This window comes from Myotis myotis, unplaced genomic scaffold (assembly GCF_014108235.1).
Source record: "Myotis myotis isolate mMyoMyo1 unplaced genomic scaffold, mMyoMyo1.p scaffold_m19_p_8, whole genome shotgun sequence".
NCBI lineage: Eukaryota > Metazoa > Chordata > Mammalia > Chiroptera > Vespertilionidae > Myotis > Myotis myotis.
Genome location: NW_023416390.1, coordinates 71132137 through 71157652, shown reverse-complemented (window position 1 = coordinate 71157652; position 25516 = coordinate 71132137). Strand labels below are relative to the sequence as shown.

At 37.3% G+C, this 25516-nt stretch overlaps 1 protein-coding gene and 1 pseudogene across 1 annotated transcript in view; one reads left to right on the top strand and one right to left on the bottom strand.

Annotated features, from left to right (window-relative positions):
* The window catches only part of LRP1B (LDL receptor related protein 1B), a 1379523-nt gene that overhangs the window by 1222647 nt on the left and 131360 nt on the right, over positions 1 to 25516 (bottom strand). The gene's annotated exons all lie outside the window — the stretch shown is intronic.
* LOC118662306 lies at positions 6004 to 6102 on the top strand (annotated as a pseudogene).

Below are 25516 nucleotides of genomic sequence, written 5' to 3'. Positions count from 1 at the left end.
GCCTAGTCCATTCTATTGTTTCATACTTCCTGAAGAAATTTAGACTAAAGAGAATTGTCAATGCCATATTTTTTTCTATCTTTCATACAAAAAACACACATTTAATTTAAAATTATTCCCCAAGTCTTATTTAAAACACAAGCTTTCCAATTACAAAAAAAAAAGGTGCTTGAGAGTAGGGAGAGAGTCTTTGAATATTTTTCAATTGTTTGTATTTTTATTGAATCTAACACCAAACAGAATTAGGCATTTAATGCAGGATGAAGACTAAATGAAGCTAGAAAGACAGCAGTCAAACATGACATAAAGTTGATCAATGTTGCTCAAAATTGATCCACAACAGCACATTTAGAGACAGTTGTATAGTGAGAATGTATTGCGTTAAGTGTTGCAGGAGTTAAACAAAAGCCTCTTCTCTTGGAAGGCACCACACTGTGCTAAAGGAGGACCATAGCCTAAACTACTAACTTCTAAGTATGTTCTGGGTTTAATGAGGATTACATTTGTTTATGATTTTGACATTTCCCCCATATCAAATTGACTTTCATCTTCAAATTTAGAGTGCCACATGAACAGAATTTTGCATATTTCTCTGTACCCCTTCATTTATATATTGCTTTCGTCACTCATGAGAATAAGGTGATAATTAGCCTCTGACAAACACAGGGAAATTGCATAATACATAATAACTCAATGGAGAAAGCTCTGCAAACTTGTGGGGATGCCCGTATTCTTGCTGAGTTGGTCTGTTCTCACTCTAGTGACCCTAATTGTGTATTCCATTCATATCCAGACTAACAAATTACAGAGGTGAATATTCTGGTTTTAAGGAAAGAACTATAAACATGTATATGGATATGGAATTAACAGACCCACAGAGGTCATCGTACCCCTGAGACAGATATTACTTTCAAATTATTACAGCAGACTTGCTTGGGGATAGATAGTTAGGTATCTAGAATCCAGCATAAAAAAGTAAGGCTCAAATATTAAATGTGGAGTATTTCCTGATTCCTTTTCTTCCAGGGAAGTGTTTTCCTTTGAATTTACAAATCTAATTCCAGAAATAATGAATGTAATGGTCTTGCTATACTGATTGTTTTTAATCTTAGTAAAATACACTAACATAAAATTTACCACTGTTAAATATATAATTTAGTTGCATCAGGCATACATTCACAGTGTTGTACAACAATCACCACTATCCATTTCCAGAAAATGTTCATCATCCCAAACAGAAATTCTGTACCCATCAAACATATACTTATTTTATGAATATTCACATGCATGCTCAGGCTACATTAAAGGGTTCCTAAAATTATGAGGAAACAAGACTATAAAAATTAAGCAATCTAAAGTAAAATTAGCCACATGTGCTAAAGCTCTTGAATTAGCATAGCAGAAAGAAATATAGAATTCATGTTATATACTGTGCCATTGAAACATTTATGTCAAGAAGGAAATTGAAAAGGGCACCCAAAACTTAAGTTCCTGTATCTTGATCCCAAATAGACTAACTTTAGAACTTGAGTTAAAATCATTAAAGATTAGTAATTATTTCCCACAGAGCAATACACTTTAAAGAGAATTTAGAAAGCAAATGACCCTATTGGAAGAATTAGCTCTGAAGGAAACGGAAATACACATAGCAGTCCCCATTTCTGACATAATGTGCTCATATAAATTCTATCAAAAAGGCTCATCCTAAAGCATATTGTTCTCTCTTCATAGAGACAATGTTATAATCGGGGAGCTGTATTCCTGAGCAGGACTTTGCACTGAATAAATCATAGGTATAACCAATAAGATGCCATAAAAGCAAAGCTATGAAACTATAAACCTTTGTAATAATCTAAAATAGTAAAATTACACTCCTTTGTAGAATTTAACAGCTAGAAGGGAATTTAGAATATTGCTGAATTTAAGCCCTTTATTTTATGGATGGGGGGAAAAAATAATTTCTCTAGAAAAGATGTGTGACAATCTATCAGTTTTCCAAAGTAGCTTGTAGAACCAGGCACTAAAACTGAAGGTTTCTTAATCACAACCTAATATTTCAACATTATGGTTGACATTAACTATACATTATAAACATTAAATTGAGTGTGTATGCAATATATAAATTACAGTTTTACTATCATATATAAAACTAAGATTCTTCCCATATTTAGATTAAATTCATAAATTGTTTATTTATTTAGAAATTTAAAAGACTTTTAGTAGTATGATTGGAGTAGACCATCTCAATTAAGAGTAACCTCCAGAAGTTTGGTTGGACCAATGATTTTTTTCTGTTGATAATATTTCCTACTAAATAAAGGTATGCAAAAATATTATTTCTTTACTCATTATTATTATAAAATGACCATTTTAGTATCTTAATATTCATAAATATCTTTAAATTATGTTATAATTTAAGATGAATCAACTTTTAACTTGATTGTATAATAGATATTTAGCTCTCTAGCTAAAACCAGAAACACACACACATACCACCAAGGGTAGCTCTGTGAGAAACATTTACTTTCATTCATCTCTCAACCCCTCCACTCGCCACTCGCCCAAAATAAAAGGGGAAAATAAATTCAAATGTTCTGCTCTATATACAGGATGGATGAGACATCATTTAGAGACAACCATATTTTTCCAAATCACAAACATACATGACTAAGAATGGAACACATTGGGTGTTACCTCAAAATCTGGCAAATAAGTGAATAAAGGCTTTTAGAAGTGAGTGTATATGCTAACTGGAAGAGAGAGAAATGTTGAAATATGAAAAAGGAGGTTACTGTATTTTGTGTGAATCTTGAATATAGTTTTTATTTCTAAGAAAACTAGTACTCTGTTCACTTAAAAATGTTTACATCTAAACACAAAACCTGCATAATTCCCTTGCTTATAAATATGTATGTGAAAAAAGTTTTATTAAATAAAATAAAATAAATTTTTTTTAAAAACTATACCAAACATATGATTTGACAAATGGGATGTGTCCAAATGTTTTAGTTGGCTTTTGCATGCAGTGTATGGAATAACATTTTCAGACGTGACTTCCTGACAGTTTATTTTGAAAATATTCTGGTTTAACATACCTTTCCATGTGAAATATGATGGAAGGAGCAAAACAAAATTAGTGAAGATAAACACATCATTGGATAAGTAAGTGTATAAAATAATGAATCCATAAGTGAATTGACTGACCAGACCAAAAATAATTGGTTATATCTCTGGATATACAGGCTTCTTTCATTTTCTAGTTTTATAAATTCAGGATGGATAATTTACCCGAGAACTCACAGCTGACCCAGAGAGGACTGTGTCACTCTTGGCATTGACCCAGCAGCACATTTCTGGTGACCCTTGTCATTATTTTGGCCATTGTAATCTCCATTATCAATGAACAATCAATATTAAGAGAATATATATTATGTCTACATAATATACTAAAAATGATAGATATATAACAAGGATGCTAAACTAATGGAGTTTAGTGTCTAAATGTATAAAGAAGAAATATAAAAATAAGCAATAGATATATACTGTTTAACATTGAGTACCACCACTAAATTAGTGACATATGCAAATTATGAATATCTGTAATATGTTAACTGCTTTATTAAATTAGTAAAACAAACAACTCAATAGAAGAAACATGACATCAAGTATTAACAGGAAACTCATAGCCCAATAAATTAAGTGTACAAAAACAGATGAGAAAAACTCAACTTTGATAACAATAAGAAAAATGCAAATTAAAATGTAAAGATATAAATTTGCATTCGTAGGCCTGACAAAACCTTAGATTAATTAGATTAATAATAGCAAATGTTAAAACCAGTGTTTGGTGTATACATTGGTAAAGTCCATTTGGAAGGCAATTGTCAATATCTATCAAAATTAGAAGTATAGAATATTTCTTTGACACAGCAATTCCAATTGTAGGACTTTAATCTTGAAAAATTATCATATATTTTTTATATTATACCTTAACTGTATGTCATATAATTTTATATTATATGATCTAATACCAATGTATGACAACAATAATGTTCATTGCTTTACATTTGAATGGAAAAAAAATATGAACCAAATAAAGATCTAATGGCAGGAAACTGGTTTAAAAAATGGCATGGTTTCTATTATGGAATACTTTGAAGTTCTTAAAAAGAGTGAGGTAAAAATTTATGTTTTATCACATAATCGCCTATCAGGCATATGGCTAAATAAATAAAGTGCATCATTGAACAATACATATGTTTATGTAAATTAATATATTTGTATCTATTCCATCTGACATACATATGTATATATGTAAATACACAGGAAGATGCTTGGAAAATTTATTCCAACTGTTGAAATGGTTAGTTCTGTGAAGGGAGGCGAGAGCTAGAGAGGAAGTGAAGGGAGACTAGAATGTTTTGTTTTGTATAATTATATACTGTTGGAATTTTTGCTTGGCAAATACATGAATGTAAACTTCATTTTTTAAGGAAAAGATGTGTACAATGACAGGTCATACATTGGATTGATAACCAGCAGCATAGTATTGGGGCAAGAATGACAGACAGATTAATGAATTATTCAGTAGGAGGACAAATTAAAAAAAAAAAATTACCCTGGGCTTTTTTAAAATGGCAATTTGCTTTATTTTTTCCTGGCTCTTTTGAGATATAATTGACATATGACACTGTAAGTTTAATGTGTACCATGTACTGAGTTGACACATTTAGATATTGTGAAATGAACATCATAGTAGTGTTAGTTAATACCGCCCTCACTTTACATAATTACCCTTTCCTTTGTGTGGTGAGAATATGTAAGATCTACTCTCTCAGCAAGTTTCAAGAGTACAATACTGCAGTGTTGACTACAATCGGCATGTGGTGCATTAGATCCCAGAGCTTACTCATCTTATAGCTGGAAGTTTGTACTCTTTGACCACACTTCTTCACTGCCCTCAGCCCCCAGGCAACCACCACCATTCTACTCTCTTTTCTTGTGACCTTACTGCCTTCGGTACCCGGGTAATTCTGACCTCATAAAATGCATTTTGGAGTATCCCTGCTATTCACTTTTTAGAAGAGTTTGAGAATTGGTATTGTCTTTAAATGTCTAGTAGAATTCACCAGGGAAACCATCTGGTTCTGGGCTTTTCTTTGTTGGGAGATTTTTAAAATATATATATTTCTCTTGATTTCAGAAAGAAAGAGAGAGGGAGAGAGAAATTGAAACACCAATGATGAGAGAGAATCATTCATAGATCAGCATGCCCCTCTCTGGGGATCAAACCCAAAAATCATGACCAGGAATCAAACCATGACCTCCTGATGCTTAACCACTAGCCACACTGGCCTGGTGGGAGATTTATTTGTATTTATTTATTTTTAACTGGAGTTGAATATCTGGAGATTTTTGATTTCTGATTCAACCTCCTTATTTGTTATTGGTCTATTCAGATTATCTATTTCTTCAAGAGTCATGCTTTGTAGGTTGTGTGTTTCTAGAAATGTATTTCTTCTAGGATATTCAATTTGTTGATGTACAATTGTTCATGGTAGTCTTGTATGATTTTCATTTCTGGGATAACAGTTGTAACATCTCTTGCTCTTCTGATTTTATTGAGTCTTCTCTCTTTTTGTCTTAAGTCTAAAGGTTTGTCAATTTTGTTTATCCTTTTAAAAAAACAGTTCTTAGTTTCAATGACCTTTGCTTCTTTTTTTCTGATCTCTATATCATGTTTGTTTGTTTGTTTGTTTGTTTTTCTGCTCTGACCTTTGTTATTTCCTTCCTTCTGCTAACTTTGCAGCCATAGGCTTTCTTACTCTAGGCTTTTTTGTTGTTATAAAGAAGTACATTCCTTCAGATATTTTTTAAGCCACTTCAGAAGCCATTGTGATAACAGGAAGTTGTTGGCATAAAAAGTAGTAAGATGGCTACTATAACCCCTGCCCTAGGAGGACTAGGCCCTCCATGAAGTGGCGGTCACAAGTATCTGACAGTGCTGGCTTCAGCAGTGCGTGCTAAAGCTGGACAGATACAGATATTAACATGGCCTTGCACAAGGAGGACACACAAGTTTGTGAAGTGTTCCCTGTTTTTTGATGGCTAGTAACTAGACTTTAGGAGATGATTACTTTGTAGTTTATGCAGATATTGCATTAGAATGTTGTATACTAGAAACATGTAAAAACAAACAAACAAACAAACAAAGGATCTGACCTACCACGGCTATAACCAGGCTTCATCTATGCAGGCAACACTCAGAGGTATGTGAATTAGCTAAAGGCAACCTGGTCAAGGACCCAGCCTGAACATGCAACCTTTATCCTATACAGGCTGCATGTTCAGGGCAGGGAGAGAAAGAAACACACCAATAAAGACCAGTTCCAAAGTGTTAAGAAAAAGTTATGTGATGGAAAATCGGGTGAAAGCAGTTCTATGACGTAGCACCCTGTGAAAATTTAGACCTGAGCAAAGGGACTAGGGCAGAACTGCAGGGAAGGGAGCTCTTTGCACAGGTCAACGTACAAAGGTCGCAGCAGGCCTTGACAATGTTCTGAGAATCAGTACCAAAAGTAGCAGCAGAACTCCTATTGAAGGGTGAGGGTATAAACCCCAGAGACCACAGAGGCCCAGGAAATCAAGAGCAGTCAGGACAGGGGCACTTATGAAGATGTGACCATACTGTCAGCGGCCAGTCAGTGTTGAGAGGACTGGGCCAGTTGGGGTTTGCTTGGCTGTCCATGACCCTGCATGAACCCCAGGACGTGCCTCATAAAGAAGCCTGTGAGGAATCACATCCTTACCTGTCCCTCTCTCTCTCTGAGCATTTAAAACGCTCATCTTAATTTTGTCCCAACTAGTGTTCTCTGGGATTGTGGTTGAAGTAGCATTGGTTCACCATAAAACCTTTTAGCCTTTCTTTAAGTCATCTGAACAGTCTGCACAAAGGAAAGGAGAAATAAAAGTTTTGTCTCAAGATCAATTTCACATTTCGCTGTATTAAACACGCTGTTTCCAGAACTCATATTTTAGTACCAAATGTAGCTTCAATTTTAGATAATGCTAAAAATAGGGGTTTTGACTCAGATTTTCACTTAATGCAAGGCTTTCCTGAGACACAGCAAATGCATAAATCAAGGGAGAGGCACAGTCGTCCTTATTTTAAGCTTTTCACCAGTGTGGTTGGCCATAGGACAGAGTCTGAAGGTCAAGTAGATTACGTGCGTACTTGGGTAAATTATTTAGTCTCTCTGAGACTCAGTTTCTCCATACATCAAAGGGTGCACCTGGTAACTGTGAACATGCTGTCTGTTCTGTACCCCCTTTTTTCTTAGGTTTACAGCAAAATTGAGAAGGTAGAAAGCTTTTTCATGTCCCTCCTTCCCCCGCTGTTGCATAGCCTTTCCCATTACCAACATTCCACATCAGAGTGATACATGTGTTACAGCTGATGATCCTACACTAAAGCATGATGATCACCCAAAGTTCATAGTTTATCGTATGGTTTACTTATGAAGTGGTGCATTCTATGGGTTTGGGAAACTATTATGACATGTGTCCATCATTGGGTGTTATGCAGAGTATTTCACTGCTCTAAAAACCCTCTATCCTAACCATGTACACCCCCATTGCCCCTATACCCCTTGGCCACAGCTGATCTTTTTTATACTCTCCACAATTTCACCTTTAGAATTTCATATGGTTGGAATCATATGACATGCAACCTTTTCAGATTGGCTTCTCTCACTTGGTAAAATGCATTGCAGGTTCCTCCATGTATTTTCGTGGCTTCCTAACATTTATTTCTAATGTTGAATGTTTTTGTTATATGTAATATTTTATTATATGAATGTACCATAGTTTATCCATTATCCTATTGAACACTTCTTGGTTGTTTTCAAGTTTTAGTGATTTTAAATAAAGCTGTTATAAACATCATCTGTGTACAGGTTTTTAGTGGACACAGGTTCTCAACTCTTTTGTGCAATTTGCTGGACTGTATTTTAAGAGTCTGTTAGTTTTGTAAATTGTCTGCCAAACTGGCAGTGCCATTATGAATCCCCACTGGCCATGATGAGAGCGCCTGTTCCTCCGCATCCTCGTCGGCATTTGGATTTGTCAGTGTTGTGGATTTGGGCCTTTCTGATAAGTGTGTAGTGGCATCTCCTTATTGTACTAATTTGCATATCCTTGTGGACACATAACATGGAGCATCATTAACAGAAATAAAACCTTAAATTTACTGTATTTATTTAAAACTACAAAATGCAAAACAAAACAGAAATTCACAAGAAAACAAATAGAGCTCAAAAAGAAAGATGTGGTGGGTGAGCAGGTTGAAGAAGAGGCACCACAGCTAGAATTGAGTAGGGCTCCAGAGCAAACTCGGCTGCCAGGGGTGGTGCGACCAGCACCAGCTCAGGATGTAATGCAGGTTCCAGTGCAAGTGCAGGGGGAGGTTCAATCTCCAGGACTGGTGCACCCAGGACCAGCTCGGCGTTTCTGCAGGAGCCTGTGCCGATACAGGTGCAGGTGATGGCTCTCCCTTCAGGGCTGTTGGTTCCAGTGCCATCTTTGAGTTCTCGCCATGATCCAGTGCAGGTGCAGGAAATTGTTCTCTGGGTTTGGTGCCTGGTCCTGTTCCAGCTCAGAGGATCCTGCAGGACCTGCTCCACATCTGCAGAAGGGACCAGCGTTGGTATTGGCTGCAGCTCTAGAGTATCCTCTGGAGCTAGCAGGACAGTAGGCAGTGGAAACGCCTCAGATTCTAGATCAGCCTTTCCTTCTGCACTGGCTTCTGCACCTCACCATGCTTCTCAGAATGGATAGGCACTGCAGCTGGAGCCGGCTCATACTTATGAGCTGGTACCGGAGCCTCAGAGGGGTGGAACCCAGGTCCTCTGGCCCAGTCAGGTGAAGGCGGGAGACTGAAATGCTGAGCTGCGTGCTAATACCGGGCTGGATCTTTGGGCAGCATCTGGGCAAGAGGCCTTTCCTGGCCATACCTGAGCCCTGGTTCTGGGGAACCCTCAGTGCTTACACCCCAAGCTGCCCTGGCTTTACTTGGTGGCTCAGGGACATAGAGCGGGTGTTTCTCACTGATGCCCAGGGTGGAGCTCTGTAGATAGTGACCGGCAGCCTGTCCGGAGGCATCACGGCCATGCTTGGCCTTAGTTGCTGCTACCTCTGCCCACTGGACCTTCTACTTCCAGATCAGGTGCGAACCTGTGTCTGCACAGACCTCCACTCAGGTGAAATAAGATTCATTTCCAGGGCTCAGGATAAACCTCAGGCAAAAGGGCCCTGCTCCACATTCCACACCCACCCAGCCAGCCTTGACCTGAGGTGTGAACATGACCAGCCACTAAGCTTGTGACCCATTCTCAGCCTGCGCCTGCTTGGGACAGGCCCACCCCCCACACACGCACGGGCAGGGAACATCGAGCTGCCCATGGGAGATCAGAGGGGTGGTCTAGCCCAGGGGTGGGCAAACTTTTTGACTCGAGGGTCACAATGGGTTCTTAAACTGGACCAGAGGGCAGGAACAAAAGCATGGATGGAGTGTTTGTGTGAACTAATAGAAATTCAAAGTAAACATCATTACATAAAAGGGTACAGTCTTTTTTTTTTTTTAGTTTTATTCATTTCAAACAGGCCGGATCCAGCCCGCGGGCCGTAGTTTGCCCACGGCTGGTCTAGCCTAAACTGGACTGCTCCTGGCCTTCCTGTATTTGATTTGGGTCCCCTAGAGAAAAGTGCCAAAGGAGTCTGGGGTGAGACCTTACCAACATCTGCAGCATTCGAACGGGCTCTCAGTGAGTGATTTTTTTTTTAAGCCACAATCTTGGGACCACAGGAAGGAACAGGAGAATATGCTATTCATTCCAGCATCTCAAGTGAGCTGGCAAGGCCTTCTCTGGCATGTGGCTGCCTGGTTACACGGTTCCAAATTCTGTTGGGCTCTGTCATCAGGAAGTGAGGATACTGCGTGGAGCCCCCTACTTGGGCTTCCTCCACAGAAAAGAGCCCCCCCGGGGCCCTCCTGGGCTGCCAACGGATCGCTCTCCACCCCACACCACGCACATTACACCATAACCGTCCACACATGTGACAACAAAGTCTCATTTTTTAAATAGGGCACTCCAAGCGACGAATTCCTTGAGTTCGGTAACAGCAAGAAAAACACATTTCTTACGTAACATTATGTAAGCCCCTAATAGGAGCTACTTTTCGAGGAAAGAAAACGGTATGATAACTAGGATGAGCTGTTTGAGCATACATGTCATCATAGGGAAAGGAACCAGGGTGGATGAAAAAGGAGAAAGTCAGCAGGCCAGCTAAGTGTCTACCATGATTCTTACACAAACGGTATTGCCAGGCCTGTCTCTTTCCTACACTTGGAAATTAAGCACACGAACACATGGCTTACAATGAGACTTTGGTGAATACATTCTCCATTTAGGTTTGTCAGGGATCTGGTTGCTGGTTTGCTCTTCCCTCGATCACAGTGTAAGGGGAGGCCCAATGTTTCAGAACTCCCTGGGTGCTCACACACAGTGGGCATGAACTGGGTAGAAATCGTAAGATTCTAACACCAGATGCATGCTCAGTGGTGAAACCCACCAAAGTGTCATGGTGTAAAAACTTCTGGTTAGAGGATGAGGGGCAAGCCATGGTCAGTTTACACCCCAATGGAATGTTACTAAATGGAACTGCAGGCAACACACTGGAGTCAAAGGTCACAGAGAGGCAAAGTGAGAAAGACGACTAACTCCTGGGCTCATGATTAACACCAGCAAGTTATTTGAAAGCTTATGTGATATAGTTAGTGAAAAATATAGAAGATATTTATAGCACATTTTAGATAAGGGTGGGGTAGAACTACTATTGGGCACAGGACAGCATCAGTGGATGTAGGACAAGGCCACAGGAGCAATAATCCAGCCTGGGTCAGAATTGAGACCCATGGCAGTCACATTTGAAGCAATTTTTTCACAGGTTCTTAACTAACCAGGAATCCTTATACCAGAATCATACTGGACAGTTTCCTAAAACTTCTACATCTATTTTCTTTTGTTAAATATGTCAGAATGTCTATCATCAACAAATCAACAAACGGCAGGTGCTGGAGAGGATGTGGAGAAAAAGGAACACTTGTGCACTGCTGGTGGGAATGCAGGCTGGTGCAGCCACTGTGGAGAACAGTATGGAGTTTCCTCAAAAAACTAAAAATGGAACTTCCATTTGACCCAGTGATCCCACTTCTAGGACTATATCCCAAGAAACCAGAAACGCCAATGAGAAAGGATATATGCACCCCTATATTCATAGTAGCACAATTTACAATAGCTAAGATCTGGAAACAGCCTAAGTGCCCATCAGCAGATGAATGGATTAAAAAACTGTGGTACATCTACACAATGGAATACAATGCTGCTATAAAAAAGAAGGAACTTTTACCATTTGCAACAGCATGGATGGAACTGGAGAGCATTATGCTAAGCAAAATAAGCCAGTCGGAGAAAGATAAATATCACATGATCTCACTCATATGCGGGATATAATGATCAACATAATTTGATGAACAAGAATAGATCCAGAGACAAATGGCAGGGGGAGGGGGTGTTAGACAGCAACCAAAGGACTTGTATGCATGCATATTAGCATAACCAATGGACAAAGACCCTGGAGCGGTGGGGGCTTGCCCGAGGTGGGAATGGCTGGAGGTGGGGGGTGGGGTGTCAATGGGAAAAAAGGAGACATATGTAAAACTTAAGACAATAAAAAAAAATGAGAAGAAAAAAATAAATAAAATACATATATCACTTTATCTCAGTTAATTGTATAGGTTTTCAGTTTTAAATAATTATTTTACTTCCATTATATCTCCAATTTAAGAATCCCTTCAGGATTATTAGAGAAAAACATCTTCTCTCTGCTGCTGTAAAGATCCAAATAAATAGGAACACATTCAACAGGCAGCATTGTGGACACACTGTTTGACCCAGCCCATCCCGCCTTTCCTTTATGTTACATATTGTACAGCCACAAGCTTATATCCTAAGACTTGCCCTGTAAGCACAAGGGGCAGATGGATGTGACAAGGAAAAGGAAATCCAACAGTGGTTCCCAGCCACGGACACTCACATGGAAGAATTCGCCTTGAAAAGGACGATTCAGCAACAGACTCTTGAACCAAAGTGAATGGTAAACTGATAACTGTAATCACCTGCAATCATTTATTTGACTTCCACAGCATCAATAACAAAAAGAGAAAACCAAAGAGATATTTATACCCCAGTCCCCTCATTTCCTTCTGCTGATGTGAGAACTGAGCTGGAAAGACTCGTTTGCTTCCCTGATGAGTCACTGAAGATCAGGAAAATTACAGATATATTGATCCAGGACAAAAATGTCTAAATCTTGTAGTAAGATAATTCTTTTGATTTTGAGTGCCCTGGACATACTGTGTGTGTGTGTGTGTGTGTGTGTGTGTGTGTGTGTGTGTGTGTGTAAACTTAAATCGAACGTTCTTTCCATTTTTATCAGGTTTGACCTTCCTGCTCATCCTTCAGCTTCAATGGCACCTTTTCTCTCTATTTTTTCTCCAAAAAATACCTCAAGCCACTGCTAGTGCAATCAGAATGAGTCCTTGTATTCCACTGGTGCTCCCACAATATTGTTCATACATCTCATTCTTTACACAGAGCATGTTGTATCAGAATAATATATTTATTAATGGTGGGGAGCATCCATTTTTTATATCCTGAGGGTCTGGTACATAGTAGTACATGCCTAAGAGATATTTGTTAAAATGAGAGCTTAAGTTAATTTACTAAATAACCACTCAGACAAACAATAGCTATAAACACTTTGCATGGAGGTGTATATTTTCTATTTTCATTAACTTTCAATTATCTTCCCTTCCTTCCTATTGAGAAAATTAGAGTCCTCTGCAATAATTTAAATTTCATTTAAAGTGCCAGCAACAATAATTGTATCATAAAATAAAATAATTATGTTATTTAATGTATTTTACTGAGATATAATTTTTTAAAATTATGCATTTTTTAAAATTATGCATTCAGATACCATTGGGGTTTACAAATGATTTTCCAATTGACCCCAACATTGATATATACAGTTTGACAATAAAGAGTTATAAAAAAGGTGTGAATATGCAGTAATTAACTTTAAAAATTAAATACTACACTGAATATTCGTTTTATTTTTATTATAGAATATATAGTTCATATTTTAAATTAGTGAGCTATAGAATCTATTTTGAAGCATAATAAAGTAGGCTTTGAATTAGTGATGCTCCCAAAACACTTTAAAATTCTCTTAAAACTCTTAAAAGCAATGCTATAATTCTAAAAGCCAATAGTAGTTAAATATCTCCCAAGGAAGCTACCCATAAAATAACATTATGAAGGCTTATATTCCATAAACATTTTTCATGCACATGTTACAGCCTCTAATATTATCAGACAATGAAAGGTAATATGCCTGGGTGAAAAAAGGCAAAATAGAAACAGGAGATTGTTTTGAGTCCTGATTGCCTCTGCAGGGGCCCTGGATAAGGACTAATAACCCTGTCCAGTAATCTTATATTTTAAATTTCAACACTATTCTTGAAAAATTGTTTTGGATTGAAATAATGAACCAGTTTATCCCAATATCAAGCCAGATTCCATAAATATTTGTTTTGTGTTTGTTTTTGTTGTGTTAATCCACATCCAAGAATTTTTTCCATTGAATTTTTTGTTTGTTTGTTTGTTTGAAAGAGTGGAAGGGAAGGGGAGACAGAGAGAGAAACATGGATGTGAGAGAGAGAGACGTTGACTGATTGCTCCCACACACAGCCGACCGGGGTCATGGATCGAGCCTGCAACTGAGATATGTGCCCTTGACCAGAACAAACCCGGGACCCTTCAGTCTGAGGGCCAATGCTCTAATCGCTGAGCCAAACTGGTCAGGGCTGGAGACATCCGTTTTCAGTTCAACATGACAGATCATTTCAGCCTTTGTAATCTGTTGTAAAAAAGTCATAAGAGAATTTCTACTTTGCCATTGGCAGGCTATATGACCCTAGGTCATTTGCTTAATTTTCTGAGCCTGTTTTCTCATCTATAAAGCAAGGATAGCAGCATATCGTTGCCAACCTGAAAGTGTCATTATGATGATTACCTATGTTCAAGTTAGTGGAAGTGCTTTCCAAACTGCAAGGGACTGAACAAATATCCAATCATATTGAGTGTGTACGTTTATAGGAAAAAGCATAACACAAAGGAAAAGGGGAGTTACTTCCCTGGTTACCTACACGACAATTTTCCACATAAGAAAATGGCTGTAGTCCAAATAGAAGTGTCATAGGAAGAATATATAGACTTTCTTAAATCACTTAGAGCTGGATATTCTCTTGGGTAGCAAAATCCTGGGCAAGCTATTTATTTTAGCAAAGAGAAATCAGGGAGGATATGAAAAAAAAAGAGGGATGACATGAGAAAAGGTTGAAGGGAAAATAAAGACTGTGATCCAGACATTAGCTCACACCTTAGATGGGAGGGATCAGCTAAGTCTTTGAACAAAAAGTAAGGGTTAGTGGCGCTAAACACAAAATGAAATAGCAGATAAAAAACAAACAAACAAACAAACAAACAAAAAACACACAACAACTGTTATTAGAGAGATTAAACTGACAAGGTCCATTTTGTAGCAAGTCTTTCACAACTGAGTCAAGTCTGGTTCAGGCCAATCGCCAATACAATCAAAGGATGAGGCGAGAACTATGTTAACCGCACATTTAAAAGACAAACGTAATGGTCAAGTTATTGAAAAAGACAAGAAAAATGTGATGAAAGAATACTGTTAAGGGGGGGAGTAGATCTGAAATGTACGGGAAATTAAAAAGTAGTCATCTGAGAATTAGTAATATGTCCAGCAAAAGCAGCAGTCTATTTCTAATGTGCTGCACGTGCAGCAGTGCTAATCTGAGCCTCTTCAACGGCATAACTGGAAGGATGGCCCTCTTGAAGTTACTTTGATTTATAAGCAATTCAGTGATCCAGGTAACAGAAGTACCTTCCTCAGTGTACAGACTTCAGAAAATTGTATTCCACAAGCATGCATCTATGGGTTGGCTAAGGACAAGGAGTTGAGCAGTAAAGGCTGTTCCATCCATGTCTATAAATCAAGGAGCACACGTATTTGAGACAATGAGATAGTACACTGTATTTTTTTTTAAAGTTAAAGAGTGAGACAATGTGAACATTCTATTACAGAGCATTTTCAAAAATGTAGATGTGTGGAAGAAGCTGCCTCGATATCCTAACTTGTTCATGCAGTCATCTAGGCCTCCAAATAATATCTATACGAATAGATGTGCAAGCTACTGGGCATTATTGTAAACTGGTCTACTGGGGAACAAAGGAGTTTCCGGTATTTTGTCCCAAAAAGTACTGACATAGAAAATTGAGCTAAAAAGAATCAAAGAGGAGAGTTTCAGACATTGAATTCATACATCTTATTTTATAGGTAATAGCAATAGGTATTTTTGATGTTGTGGAATGAGGACAGAATACATGATACTGCCATGCTCTTTACTTCAACACATTAGTTTTATGACATTGAGAAAACATCTAACTTCTCTGTTTTTTTTTGGTTTATTGTGTGTAAAATGGGAATTATAATGACAACTACCACAGAGGGCTATTGTAAGGATTAAAATAAGTTTAGAAGATTAAATATGTTTCTAGGAAAATTCATGGCACATTACACATGATAGGGGATCAATAGATGCTTGTTTATATAGATATATCTATCCATCTGTACCTATATCTATATTTATATCTATATATAGATAGATAGATATCTGTAGCTATATGTATCTCTATCTCTATATCCATATCTATACCCATATCTATCAATATCTATCTCTAGAACTACAACTTAGTTCTTTCAACACTAAAATTATTGTTCTTTCTCTTATACAATCCTTCTTTCTCTCTATGAGCAATTATTTATTTTCTTACTGTGAAAACCACTTAAATTAAAATTATTGGGGAAAATGTTATATGTAACATTCCAATATATTATTGTAGGTTATTTAATAATCATAGAAAGTATGATGTCCACAGGGCTACTTTGTTTTTCATAGAAAATACATCTTTTCCTACCTGGCCAGTTGTCTGATAAATGGTCATGGTTCACAAAAAGAAGCAGCAATATTACTTTCCCACCTGTGGAAAAATTATTCTCGGCACTCATTTCCTCCTGATCCATCCATTTGCATCAGTATTAAACTCAGCATCTTCACTCAGCGCAATAATTTATAAATAGCATTAATTACAACAGAAAGTGCAGTACCGTAGCTGGATTTGGGGAAAAGCAAGCAAACAAACAAAAATTTAGGGAAGCATAATGGCCTTTAATGTAAAATCAAAATAATAAAGAGAAGAGAGAATGTTTAAGCTGATGATGGAATGAGTACCTTTCATATGAATGTAAGTTGTCTTGTGAAAGCTAAACACCATGAGTTTATATGGAGTAGGAGAGCTCAGGGTGAGTTATAAGAAAGTGGGGACTGTCTAAAGTTGCAGCAGACTCTCAAGGAAAGGAAGGTCCTTTGGGGGGAAGACTTTAAGGTTAGGATAAACTCTTCCCTGACTTTGATGAGAATTTATTCTTTGGTTAGAGACAGCAGAGTGCAGCCACTGCATGGCCTTCAAAGTCCCTATGACTCTGACTGGGCTCCAAGTCATCCCTGGAGAGGAAATTATTCTAGCAGCATTGGAAGCTATAGATCTCAGCCTCATGTCCGCTGACCGGGTCTACAGATGAAAACAGACAAGGAGTCAGTAGCAGACAAGAGATCTGCTACTTCTGAAGAATTAAAATTCTTCAGAAAAGACAGGCTTTTTCATGGCTTTATCTTTATTTTATTATCATTACTCTTTCAATTTGTGCACAGGTGGAGTATGACTTATTGGTTTAAGAATCAGCTCTGGCTCGGTAGCTCAGCTGATTAGGGCATCCTTCTGATGCACCAAGATTGCGGGTTTGATCCCCATCAGGGCACATGCAAGAAGCCACCAATGAATGCATAAATAAACAACAACAAAAAATCAATGTTCCTCTCTCTCTCTTAATTCTATTTAAAAAGTAAAAAAAAAAAATCAGATTTAAAACAATGAATCCTCCAGCAGCTAAACAGTAACCCTGACAAAGTCAGCATCAACATGTGTGTTATTTTTTGTCAAGTCTCACTAGCAAAATTCTTTGATAAACTGAGTCTACTACATTTGGTTTTTACAGATAAGTCCTCCCAGACTGAGCTTAAATGTCCCCACTATGTGGACTCTTAGACACTGTCAGGAGTGAATAGTTTTCCACACAACACCAGACATAAATACTAAATATGAAGAGAATACACACACCATATATAAGCAAATGACTAGAAACCAACTTTATGTTTGATAAGATTTAGTGCATTTTGGTGAAAAATAAATAAATAAGAAATTTCAGGCCAAGAAAATTGCCTTGAATCATAAGTTCTTATATCATTTTTATAAGACCTGTAACCTCATGGGATTTAATCACAAAAACACCTACCAGCATGGTCCATATTTTATGCAATATAGTCTGATTTAAGTTTTGTTTGTTCTGTTATTTGTACAATTCTCTAAGTACAACTAGAATTTCCCAAAATTTCTTCTAGTTCCTACTTGCATGTAATTAGAATGGGGAATCATGGTAAAGTTTCCAAGAACTTGCACTCATTACAAGTAAATAAAATTTATACAACAAAAAATGATATTATATAATGTGTTTAAGAGCCAACCATGGTTGATCTCTCCCCCTTACCCCCAGGACTTATATGCATGTATATAAGCCTTATCAATGAACACAGACAACAGAGGGGTGAGGGCATGAGTGGGGGGTGGGGAGGAATGGGGGGATAAGGATACATATGTAATACCTTAATCAATAAATACAAAAAAAGAAAAAGAAAAGAAATACCATTTATAAGTAAAGCTAAAAAAAAAAAAGGCAACCATGGACATTGTTTCATCTTAAAATTTTTAAAAGGAGAATCAATCAATCTTTAGAAGCTCATTGAGAGCCTATTGTGTACAGGATGTTGTGCTGAGTAATATGAAGATCATGATTAATGGGTTAATTAATTCAGTAAGTTAATTCTTAGTAGGCATCTTCTAAATACCGAGTACTTTGCTATGCATTGAGAATATAGCAATGAATAGGGCAGGTTACAATCCATCAAGATGTTTACAATTCAGTTGTGAAGAGAACTCTTAGAAATGTGTGGAACAATCTAAACAGTTATTAAGTAGTAAAAAATTCATGTCATCAAGAGAATGGGAAATGTAGTTTCTTTTCAGCTCAAAAATCCAGGGTGGCTTCTCAAGTCATGGAAATCTGGGCAAGACTTTAAGGATGGGTTCACTTGTTCATGAAGTCAGAGGAGAACCATCCCATAAGAAGATTAAAAGCCATACGGTACTAGTTATTGAATGATTATGCAGCAAGGCTGGAGTCAGGCCAGGCTAATAACAGTGGGCATCTAGAGAAAAGGCAATAATGATTCTGATTTTTATATAGTTGCTTCTCCTCCTCCTTCCCCATCCCCCACCTTCCTCTTTCTTCTTAATATTGCTGACAAATCTTCAAAGGGGTTATGGCACTCAGGTAATAGTGAAGACAAGTTGTGGGTGAGGGAAGAAGGGCCCAGGTGGAAGGAGCAGTAAGTATGAGAACAGTATTGACTTTGTGTCACTGTCAGATTAAGGCTTTAGCCGTGTTCACCAATTTCTCTTTCCACATTCCTTTGCAGCTAGGTGGGAGCCATAGATTTCATTTTAATCATTCTAGTGGGCAGAAGTGCGGCAGAGTTTTTAAAAAATGTCCAAGGAAACACCCAGCCCTCTCTTCCCTGCCCTAGCTATCTTGGAAGCCAAGTATTCCTGATGATATAGCCATAAATAAGATAGAGGGAGCCAGTCACACTAAGAGAGAGCTTTTTTAGTTTAATTTAGCTTTAAGTCACTGAGCTTTGAGGGTTAATTTATTTCCACAGTCTAGTGTTGTCTTCTCTGGCTAAGAGCAACAATGCTTCTCTAGTGACCCTGTTGATAAACTTTAGATAATTTTTACGAAGCTTCATTATTATCAGTGAGAACAGACATGCTGGGTCAATTATGCAAATGAAGCATATATATTATGACCCTCAACTTCAATCTTCTAAGCTCTTTATATTACTTTTATTTATTGTTTTGTTCATTTACTTACATATAAACCTATGAATTCATAGTAACTACATTTCTCTGAAAACTTGAGAGTGTTTTTTACTTGAAGTATGCAAATAAGAGTCCAGAAAATAAATATAGGTAGGTTTAAGTCACTAAAATAATAAATAATGCTGTATTTTTCCTCTCCATAAAAAGTAAAATAAATGATAAGTGCTAAATACAAAGATAAGTGGAATTCTGGCAGACTATCCTGAGAGACCTCTTCATTCAACACTCACTTGAAGATTTTATACTGAGGCTAATCATGCAATTCAGGGGGGGAAAAAAACAAAAAAACTGTGCAGCCAGCAAGTTCTAAATTGAACAAGATCCTCTTCAGTTTTGTGCTGAGAGGAAACATCCAACTTGGGATGGTATAAAGAGGCTGGGCCAGCAATAAGAATGTTAGAGCTTTAGAGAGAACTCCACCACTAATTAAGCACATGACATTCATTGAATCCAATAATCTGCTCCTCAAGACATTTGACTTATCCCGTGTATAAAAAATAAATATAAAATTATTGCTTTCACTTTACAGGATTGAATATAATAATCCCTTTCCCAATCCCCGTTTCAGCAGCAGACTGTCTTTCAACACCCAGTGTAAGTACATATCATTTCTCCATGAACCCTTTCCTGACTCCCCTCCCCTTTCCAGAAAAAAAAATGATTATTCTCTCCTTGGTATTCCTACATTAATCCTGTGCAGAGGTCTATCATAGCACTAAAAGTTGGCATCTTATTTCCTCATATATTCATATCCCATTTCATTCGGTGTGTTTCTTGAGGCAGAGATCATATCTCTTAGTATAATCTCTAGCCTATAAAATGTGCTCAATACATTTTTGTCAGATGAGAGAATGAATCAATGAATGTGCTCCCCCAGATTTCAGGGGTGAGCAGGTAGGTTTGGCAGAGGATTAACTTGGAAGTGGGAGCTGAGTGCAGGAGAAACTTACAAATACAGCTAAAAATGTCACAACCTTCAGTACTCTCTTCCTGGGTGTGTTCCCTCTCTTGGATCCATTCCAGTTATGCCTGAACTGAGTGAGGCAGGGACTTGATTCCCAAAGATGTTTCCTGCTCTAACCAAGTCTGCTAGCAGCATTTAATCAGTCTTTTCATGCTTTTTTAGAATCACTGACAAAGAAAATCAAATCACCTAAGGATTAGAAACAACAAAGGAATGTAATTGTAGGCAGATGAGTCCAGATGTGAATAATTAATAAAGAAGCTAGCATCGACTCAACTTCTAATCCACTCCTCCAGGAGGGATTATGTTCAACTGGGACACCTTCCTAGGTCAATTCACGACACAAATAGCAGGTCAATGAGAGCCTTCCAAAATGAATCTGGGAGTTATCTACAGTGTTGTCTTGAGAACAAGTAGGAGTTTAGAGGGGAGAGAGTCTGTCAGGAAAGTAGGGTAATCTGAGGAAGAAGAAGCAGAGGCACCATACTGCAGAGGGTGTCAGATTTAAAAATAAACTGAGGAGGTAGAAGGTTAAAAATATTAAAAACATACGTAGGCATTTACATATATTCCAGTGATCTGGCTATGAAAGTGGAAAGGAGAAATGGTCTTATACATACAAATTCAGGCATATCTTAAGTAGTATCTAACCCATTTCTCTGAATGGAGTTTAGGTATCCAAGGAAATAAAATTAGGTTTGGTGAATGGGTTAGTTTAAAGGTAAGCAGAGAATTTGACACTCACACTTTACTTCTTGGTTTTGAATTTGCTTAGCCTTAGAGCAATGAGGTTCTCAAAGTCTGGCCCCGAACCATTAGCATCACCTGGGAATTTGTGAGAAATGCAAATCTTCAGGCCCTAATCCATTCATATGGGATTTGCAACTCTGGGGATGGGGCCCAGAGATCTGTATTTTAACAACCCATTCAGTTATTTCTAATACATGCTTAAGTTTGAGAACCACTTGCCTTGACCAGGCTCAAAGGTGGTTTTAGGGAAGACTACACATAAGGAAGATTGCTTAAGGTGGGAGTTTCCATACACACACACACACACACACACACACACACACACACACACACAGAGATGAATTAAGGATTGACATAAATGCATTAAAGAATAAAGAACATCAATGCACAAGATATACTGTCAGGGCCAAAGCTAAATGCAAAGAGTATTTTCATGTATATTCTAATCTCTATCCCTGTCTCAGTACCTGTGGTCATAATCCTGATTGCTAAAATCACTCCAACTTGAGATGCTAGGATCAATCTGAAAACACAGAGGGGGCACTGATATGACTTAGGCTGCTTCCAGGTGAATATGGCATCTCCAGAGAGTTGTCTAGTCAAAGTGGAACATAATGAGGAGTAGGAGAGGTACCAGCAATCAGAGAGACAGGTAGTCTAGAGAGGCAGGTAGATTCAATTCACCCTAAAAGCAAGAAGAAACATAATTTCCCAGAGTTTTATATGCATAAATCTATAAAAGTAAAATTTTTAAAAATCTCTAAACATATAAGAAGGGTTGCCAGATATAATACAAGACATCTAGTTAAATTTGAATCCCAGATAAACAATGAGCAAATTTTAGTATAATAATATTAAAAGTATTGCACGAGAAATACTTGTACTAAAGTTATTTATTGTTTACATGAAACTCAAATTTAATAGGGTGTCTGGACTTTTATTTGTAACTTTAATATAAATGAAGTATTTATCTGAGGATTACCTTATGTTACAGGTATATATAACTTTTCACAGTAGATATTATCATTGAAATGTGGAATAAACTAATAAAATGGTATCTTTGATCAACTGACATTTTAAATATATTGAACATCTAAAGTATATAAAGCCATTGAAAAAATTGTATGTGTTTTAAAATCAAGCCCATAGCTAATCCTTTTTACAAATACGTGATACTTACATACTAGTTTCAAGTAGCAGACAGTATCAAAATGGTTTCTGTTCCCATTTATATTTTAGACCAGGTTTTATTTCCATTATATACCTAATATATAGAGATCAGACCATAACACACAACTTCCTTCAATTTTACCAGATATGAGTCCCAAGGAGACCTCTCTCCACCTATTCAAGTGAAGCCCAATTTAGCATAATGGTGACATTATAAAACTCTCGGTTACTGTCTCCTTGTGGAATTTTCTTTTATGCTTTTCTTGAGAACATTCTCTTCCATTTCTTAAGAGAAATTTGGTTCCAGAAACACACACAAACACACACACACACACACACACACACACACACACACACTCAATTTGGAAGCGATTTCTTGGAGAAATATCTACCTAATTAATGCCATATAATTTTATGAAGAAAATACAAGCAGGGAAAGTAGTTATCTATCCTAGGTTTTGCTTGATAACATGATTTATTAGAATAGTGTGGTATGTGACTGGATAAATGGATGTCAAGACAGAATATTTATAAGCATAGTGGCACGCTTGGGTCCTTGGTGCCTTATTAGTAACACTGACAGACAAGCACTGTTGAGGCTCAGTCATGCTGATGAGGAAGCTTCATACTAGGACAGGCGTGCAGAGTGAAGGGAGGGTGACAATAGTTATGAAGCTGCTAACTTTGCTCTTTTCACAGAACACTAGAACTAATGAAACCTTTAAAATCATCAAGCTCAATACCTATCTTTTAAGTTAAGACAGTTTAAATTCAGATACAAATTTCCTGAGATCACGTAACAGACAGGTAGAATGCAAACCTCCTAAGACCCCACTCTATTGCTTTGCTGCTACTCCTTAATAGCTCACAGCCTCCACCTACTCTGTAATCAAACATGTATCAGGAGAAGAATGGCTGCCTGTTGCCATATGTACAAGGTGTACCGGTTAATAATGAGGATTTTTTTTCAATAGATGGAGTTACACATATGTTGATATATTTGTGATTTGATATGTATGCTATTTGTATTGACACCAGCTTCAAAACTTCAAATGTCAAATTTTCTGAAGGTGGTAACATCATCGATATTTTTACACTTAAAAATGTCGAGTTTCATGCCAAAAAAGAGCATTTGCGGGAAGTTTTAATTCATTACTTTATTTTGAAGAAAAGTGCTGCTGAAAGTTATCATATACTTCGGGAAGCTTATGGTGAACATGCTCCATCTCAAGATACTTGTGAACGCTGGTTTAAATACTTTAAAAGTGATGATTTTGATGTGAAAGACAAAGAATGTTCAGGTCAACCAAAAAGTTTGAAGACCAACAATTACAAGCATTACTGGATGAAGATGCATGTCAAACTCAAAAACAACTTGCAAAAAGATTAAACATTGCTCAGTAAACAGTTTCTGATCATTTACAAGCAATGGGGAATATTTTAAAGGAAGGAAAGTGGGTGCCACAACAACTGAACAAAAGACAAATGGAAAACTGAAAAGTCATCAGTAAGATGTGGATTCAATGGCACCAAAGAAAGTCTTTTTTTGCATCGAATTGTGACTGGCAATGAAAAGTGGATTTATTTTGAGAATCCCAAATGCACAAAATCATGGGTTGATCCAGGTCAACCATCAACATTGACTGCAAGGCCAAATCGCTTCGGAAAGAAGACAATGCTCTGTGTTTGGTGGGATCAGGAAGGTGTGGTGTATTATGAGCTTCTAAAACCAGGTGAAACTGTTACTACTGATCGCTACCGACAACAAATAATCAATTTAAACCATGCTTTGATTGTAAAACGACCAGAATTGGCCAGAAGACACGGCAAAGTAATTTTGTTTTGTGATAATGCACCATCACACACTTCAAAACCAATTAAAGACACGTTAAAAGATCTTGCCTGGGAAGTATTAACCCACCCCCTGTATTCACCAGACCTTGCTCCTTCAGATTACCACTTGTTCCAATCGATGGCACAGGTACTTTCTGAGCAGCACCTCAAAATGTATGAAGAAATGGAAAATTGGGTCTCTGAATAGAACAAGAAAAGTTCTATTGGGACAGTATCCACAATTACCTGAAAGATGAGGGAAATGTGTAGCTAGCTATGGACATTACTTTGAATAATACCCTTTTGATGTTTCCCTTGAAATTATTGTTTTCTTTGATTACAAAATCCGAATTATTAACCAGAACACCTGGTAAGGGTTTCTTGACACTTGGCTTCCTATAATTGCTTCATATGCTAAGGGACATTGTACATAAAATGCCAGAAGTGTCTGTGGAGCAGAATAATTATGGTGACTCTTTTCTATTTTAATTTTCAATAGTATATAATAAACCAATTTGAAGCCTTGAATCAGAATTGTACATTATAACATGATCCCTCAATCTTACTGCCTCAAGTAAATATAAGGCATCTAATGAATCTGTAAGGTTATTGGAAGTTCACACCAAAGCACCATTATCAGTTATTGTTCTGAGACTTAAATTCCACCAATTGCATCCACAGCTTGGTGAGGACATTGCTACAATATTCAGAGCTGTGCCATTTTTTTCAATGCTGTAATTTAGAGGATTTATTAGCAGGCATGTTTTTCAAGATCAGCCTGTGCAGAGGTTATGATGAAGCCCTCCAATGGGGACTAGAGACTGAACCAAATTGATAATTTATAATGGCCTGAGAAGAAGTCCTGGCCAGAGAGATTGTTCAGTATGTGTCATAGAAATAAAAACCACAACTTCTAATACGAATTTTGCTCCCAACACAGGCAGAACACTATTGGCATCAGTAAACATCTGCAAATGCATGTACTATAATATCCAGTCAGACATATGAATTCTTACTTAAATTCTGGAATCTCCACTCACATACATATCCTAGTATATAGGCTTTGCAAAGGAATGGCCACTAAGATTATACTGTGGATTTGAATGAAGTTCAAGATATGCCATGCAGTTTTCATGGCATCAGGTGATCTCGAGTCTGTGTGTGGCAGTGAATCAAATTCAGATTGTTCAGGCTAAGTTACCTCAGGACACTAATGCATTTAATGGAGACTTAGACCAATCTATCAATAAATGTATATAAGTTGCAGTTTATAATAAGTTGTAAGGCTACTTTCCACAAAACTTTCTCACAAGAATCTTGGCTAGAGTTGTTAAGGCACCATGTATTCTTCAAGTTTACAATTACAGACTTGTTTTTGGATGCTTAATACCCATTGTGACAGCTTCACAGAGGTCTTCGAAGCATGATGAAAGATAAGTAATTCAAAATCTTCTTGGGAAGGAATTGAAATACATCT